We start from the raw sequence: 6325 nt of genomic DNA, 5'->3' as shown, positions 1-6325 counted from the left end.
GGGACACACAGCTGGTTACAGGCATTAATCACTGGTTAATGTAATAAATCTATTACCAGGATTTTAAGCACCAGCACAAAGCTTCACTGAGCTTTCCTTTCTCTTGTGGAAAGGCAAGTTGCTTTTGGAGAGTTACACAGAAAAAAAAAAAGAAGAAGAAAAGAAAAGAAGAAAAAGAAAAGAAAAGAAAGAAGAAAAAAAGAAAAGAAAAGAAAAGAAAGAAAAGAAAAGAAAAGAAAAGAAAGAAAAGAAAAGAAAAGAAAAGAAAAGAAAAGAAAAGAAAAGAAAAGAAAAGAAAAGAAAAGAAAAGAAAAGAAAGCCACTTTGGGGTTATAATCCCACCTTGGGTTATCACTGTCACTGACGGGGCTTTAAAATATCCACTGTACTCACAGGAGGCCTCAAGCTGAAGAGAGACTTTCAGGACTCAGACACAGGCTTTGTTCTGGAGATCCAGTCCCCTTCCCCACTGACCCACTCCACCCAGAGCCTACAGAGTTTAAACAGAACAGAAAAGCAAGAGGACCCTGGGGAAGGGAAGGCAGCAGGGGCCTTCCACATTTGCAGGAAAGCTATTTGCCAAAAGATTAATTGACAAAAGCAAATCCCTGCATCTTAAAGTTGAGGAAAAACTCAAAAGGAAAACACAACACTGCCCCAGTGAGAAGAAAGGCAGGTGGAGGCCTCATTTTTGTTCTTTAAATACATGTCACATTTCCCAAAAATGCACAAAATGTCATCCCTGAAGTAAAACAAGTCAGGCTTTGAGGTCAGAGAGCCCTGAGTTTAAAAGCTTGCTCATGACTTCAGACAGCTTCAGTGGCTGTCCTGGGCCCCCAGGTCCTCATCTCTACATCAAGACTAATAATATCTGCCTCAGGGGATTGACATGAATGCAGATGAAGAATCCCTAGGATAGAGTCTGACTCAAGCAGGTGTTCAGTAGATGGTGGATGCCATCTTGATGATGATGGTAGTGGTGATGATGGCAATAATGGCAATCCTACTATTCCACTCGTCCTAAACCCCCATCCTTCCACACACAAACCTGCCACTCTTCTCACTGGCAGGCACACTCACTTAATACCTGTAGCTAACATCCACTGAGCACTTACTATAAGCAGGCTTTGTGCAGTAAATTATTTCACTTGATTTGCAGGGCACCCAAAGATAGCTCCAGCTAATACCCCACTTTATAGTGGGGAAACAGGTTCAAAGAGGTTGGGCAATGCATTGGTCAGGGCAGGCTAACCACTATCACCAAAAAAACCCCAAACCTCAATGATTTAACACAGTAAAAGCCTACGTCTCCCCCCATATCCTCATTGGCACCCTTGTTGGCAGACAGCACAAAACAAAGGACTTAGTCTAGCAGTCATTCAGGGATCCAGGCCCCTTCTGTACTGTGACTCCCCCACCTCCTACACTGAGTCACCACCTGATCCCCTGCAACTAGATAGCAAGCAAGAGGGAGAGTGAAAAAACCCATGGCTCTTCCTCCCCTCAACTCACTGTGCACATGGCACTTCCGCTCACAATTTAGAGACTAGCTAAAACTAGTCTCTCGGGCCCACCTAGATGCAAGGGGCTTGGGGATAGCCTATTCATGCTTCCAGGAAGAAAAGAGAATAAACAGATATTGGCGAGTAATCATTTCCATCATAATGAACTTGCCTTAGACCACACAGCCAGTAGGAATGGAAGTAAGCTATGAACCCAGACCTTCACCTCCTAGTCACTGAGCTACCCTGCCCTCTGGGAAAGTGTGGAGGTTTTAAAACAGAGCTCCCAAAGTCTTTCCCATTCCTTCGATAAAGATGTAGGGTCCATATTGAATCTGGGTTCTGTTAGTCCAACAGAATACAGCAAAAATGACTTTATGACCATGTACAATCTCTTAAGACACTGGCAAGCTTCTACTTCTTATCTCCAGGGATGCTCTCTCTTCCAATCTAGCTGCCCTGTTGTGAGAAAGCCCAAGCTAGTCTTTATGGAGAGGTTACCTATATTTGTTCCAGCTAACAGTCAGGGAGAGGTCCCAGACATTATCTAGAGTCGCCCACCGAATGTATGAGTGAAGACACTTCCAAATGATTCCAACTCTCAGCAGTCAAGTCATCCCCAGCTTTTGAGTCTTCCTAACTGGAGCCCCAGATACCATGAAGAGAGACAACCCACCATGGCTGTGCCCAGTCTGAATTCCTGACCCACAGAATCTGTGAGCATAAGAAAATGGTTGATTGATGCCACTAAGCTTTGGGGTGGTTTGTTACACAGCAGTAGTAACTCTAAAAGGAACATACTTAAGAATTTCATGTAGAACAGATCCTATTACTTCTGAGAGGGAAAGCTTCCAGAATCTCTTTATACCAGCCTTTTTACTTTTGATCTTGTGCTTTTTTGATATTTTTTTCCACAATAAAAATGTATGACTCTTACCATCAGGGGAAAAAAATTTTTAATGATGTACCCTCTGCCCAATCACTAAACCCAGTGACCTCTGTGTAATCTTGTCTCTTGACTTTGCCAGGAAATTAGACTCCTTGGTCTACGTGGTAAAGCTGGGTGGCTATGCAGACCCTAAAGGTCCTCAATGCTTGTTCCAGAAGGGAACAAGCCAGTGGCACTTGCTGCCACTTCTAACTGTCCTATTTGAAGCACTAAGCACTAAGCCAGCTTCTGTGAGGATGAGCAGGGACCTAGGTCAGCCCCAGCTGTGCATGTGAAAATCACAGCAGGAAGGCAGCTGGGATTATGGGTAAAACAGACACCCTGGAGATGGTTTGTGAAAATGTTGCCAAAGATGCCAGATGCTGTCTGCCTCTGGACTGTGGTTCATGCTGTTTTCCCTCTGAGAGGTGCCCTTCCCAGGCACAGAAGGTTAACCATGGAAGTGAAAGTTCAGGAAAAAGAAGATGGCAGTGTCCAGCAGCCACGAGGAGAGAGGACACAGGGACCCCAGGGAGCAACCAGCCTCACGCACTACGGCCACATCCCTGCACACTCTCTCCCCACGCCTCTTGACAGGTTGGGTGAGAGGATGTGTCTGGTATCCAGAAAAAAGGGCAATGTGGAATCCTCTCACACGGTGATGCATCTTCTCAGGAGTATCAATAGGGCATAGGTGACATTTCAGCACCTGACCTTCCTCAAGTGCCTCTATGTCACACAAGTGGACAGAAGCCTCAACCAGCAAGTCATATGGAGGCCAGAACCAGGGCGGTTTCCTTTCCTTGAAAAAAACATCTTCAGGTCAGGCCACAGCAGACATCTAGGACATGAGACCTCTTCCACCACACACCCCCAGCCTGCCTTTGTCAAAAAGCCAAATGAAAAAGAACTGCTAGAACTGGAACCGACTTCCAGAACTAAAGGCTCAAGAGATGGGGGAGAGACTAAAGATGGGAAGCAGTGGGGGGACCCCAAAGCTGCATCTGGATGATCTGCGGGGAATTTGGGCTCCACTGTCCAAAATCAAACTCACAGCTCTCTGCCGGATTTGCACGGGCTCCAGGACCTCCTGACTGGCCCTGTTTCCTACTCAGTTCTGTCAGAACAGGCCTTGCATTCTGCACTACCAACCCCATCCATCAGTTTTTTTGAGGCACCATTGGATTCAAAAGTGAACACGAGAAAAACAAGCCTCTGGTTCATGGACAGATTAGCCCATGGCTAGCTGTGTCCTTTGCCACCTGCTGTGCTGTTCCATGAGTTGCCCTACTAACCTAGGGGGTGAACCCACTCGCGGGAGCCCTGAGGGTCATCCACATTGTCCTGTATACCTGTCGCTATAACCCATTGAAGAGGATCAGCATCACCAACATGTGGGTCAGAGCCATTGTTGGGGTCATCCCACCTGTCATGGATGGGACAGCTGCTACTGGGAGCCTCAATGCTGGAACATTTCTTCCCAGAAGAATCTTCTGCTCTTGCCAGTTTCTTCCATTTCAACGCCCTGAGCTGGGGACTCTACACAGACTACTCTTGAGGCTTCCATTTGATATCGGTCACCCACCCAGCTCTGTGCAGATGCATCACTCTGTACCACTGCCCAGCATGGATTGGACTGTTCTCGGGGCCCCATCCTGGACGTCACCATATGGACCTTTCCTGTCATCTCCCTCCCCAATAACCTGTATATTTCCTACCTCAACTTTCAGTTCTACAGGAATGTGGACCCGAAGAGCTCCTGGAAACTGTTCTTCTGCAGCCTCTAGCACCTGCCCTTGCTCCTGCTGCTCCTGCTCACCTGCAGGCAACCCCGAGGTGGGAATGGAGCCAGGGTAGAGCCTCAGAGTTGAAATCACATGGGCACATGGGAAAAAAAAAAAAGAAACAAAAAACATACAGGGAGGCACACAATTTTTGATAGCCCTTTGCTGTTAGACAAGTATATTTTGGCAATTCTGGAGCTCAAGAAAGGAAATTGCTGGGTTTGGTACAAGATTGTAAAATGATCTGATGCTCAGTGATCACCTGACAACTGTTTTTAATGGTAATGTCCAAAATGTTCCCCAAATAAGAAATAGGTTGGCTCAGGTGATTAGTATAATATTTTTCTCTTTAAGGGATTTATATATTTCTTTCTCCAATTCCCTTCTCCCTCCTCCAATTGTTTTTCTTCCTCATATGGATGTACAAGTGTACCTCTTCCTTTATGGCCACACAAACACACACACACACACACACACACACACCTGTGCTCGTTGGTGGCCAGATGTGCTGCACATTGGGACTCTACCTGTAGTTCTGTGTCCTCAGGCCCCTCGAGGGCCATGTCAGAGGAAATGTGTGCCTCCAGCCTTCCCTGTGAATGATCCAGGGCCTCCGGTTCTCGCTTTCTCATGTGCATTCTCAACTACAGATTCCCCTCAAACAATAATAGAATACCAAGGATGTGCTGCTGCTTGGCATTCAAAGGGAGAACTCCAAACAGTTGCCTATGGGATCTCAGATGGGACCGCCAGCCCCTAGCCCACCCCATTACCTATCAGCATTTCAAAAACTCCAACAAATCAAAAGCATCTTTATATTCAGTTTAAGATACAGGAGGGATCACAGGCACCTGGTTGGCTCAGTCGATGAAGCATGTGATTCTTGATCTCAGAGTCATGAGTTCAAGCTCCATGTAGGGCATGAAGCCTACTTAAAATAATAATAATAATAATAATAATAATAATAATAATAATAATAATAATAAATACTACAATACAGGAGGTATCTGAAGTGTTTCTTTCTGAAAGGATGGCACTAGACTTCATACCAGCAGTCTGTTGGGCTCTGACCCATGTCCCTCTTCGGTCACTGCTGCCGGTCAGCAGCCCCTATGCTGCACAGCTTCTCAAGACCAAATAAGAAGAGAATTCAGAAAAAAGGTGATCCAGCCGCATAGCTCACATTCTTGTCCCTTTCATGAAAAATGCCATTTCTCTACTGGTAACCTAAATTCAGAAATTAGCCTCCATACATCCAATGGCTTTAAGAAGCAGAACTAGTGTTGGATTCCCAGTGGGGATGCATCTGGTCGCAGGAGTTGTGTGAGTGCCCCTGTAGCCAGCTGTGGCACCAGTCACCTCTGGTTCCTGCCATCCATCCTTCATGGATGCCACTTGTCATCTGTCAAACCCCAGTTACCTGAAGTTCTGTAAGCTTAACAGGATGCTTTAAATACTCCACCTCCAGGGGCACTGCTGCCCTGTAGGAATTCATTTTGGGGGGTTTAAGCAACATTTACACGGTCACTGCAATATGCCTGTTCTCAAAAGTTTCTAAAGCAATTGCAGATTAACATCTGACCCATTTCTACCTGTCTGCAATATTACCTCTTGGCCGTATGGAGGTTCTTTATTGTGGGGAACATGGCTTAGGAATGTCTGCAAAGAACGTCTACACCTTGTTGCAGCTCTCAGATTTGTAAAATGCCTGCTTCCTCGGCCATAAGCCAGTAGCTCGGGGAAAAAAGAATGAAAGTACAAATGGAGTTTTACTATGGAAGAAAAACTATTAGCTTTGACCACATGAAATTGTCAATATTAGTCGTGTTTGACCTACAAAAAATGGCAATTTAGTACAGTCCAACCTAGTAATAGGGGAGATCTGATGAGGACTTACTGTGTTGGGGTCCACGATAGATATACATGATCTCATTTACTCCTCCAGATCCCCTGGGAAGGGCATTTCTATTCCCATTTCACAGAGGAGGAAGTGCTTTGGAGGAGGTTAAGGTACACTAGATGAGAACTTGAAGACTGGTCAACTGATGAACAGTTCACAAACATGGAAATGACCAAAGAAATCATGAGCCAAACCTCTCACCTTACAGACA

General features: G+C 45.6%; 1 pseudogene; it reads left to right on the top strand.

Annotated features, from left to right (window-relative positions):
* The first annotated feature begins 2915 nt into the window (after nucleotides 1-2915).
* LOC144289876 (protoheme IX farnesyltransferase, mitochondrial pseudogene) lies at nucleotides 2916-4301 on the top strand (annotated as a pseudogene).
* Nucleotides 4302-6325: the final 2024 nt, after the last annotated feature.

This window comes from Canis aureus, chromosome 2 (assembly GCF_053574225.1).
Source record: "Canis aureus isolate CA01 chromosome 2, VMU_Caureus_v.1.0, whole genome shotgun sequence".
Lineage (NCBI taxonomy): Eukaryota > Metazoa > Chordata > Mammalia > Carnivora > Canidae > Canis > Canis aureus.
Note: the sequence above shows the minus strand (reverse complement) of the source record. Positions and strands in the feature narration are given on the sequence as shown.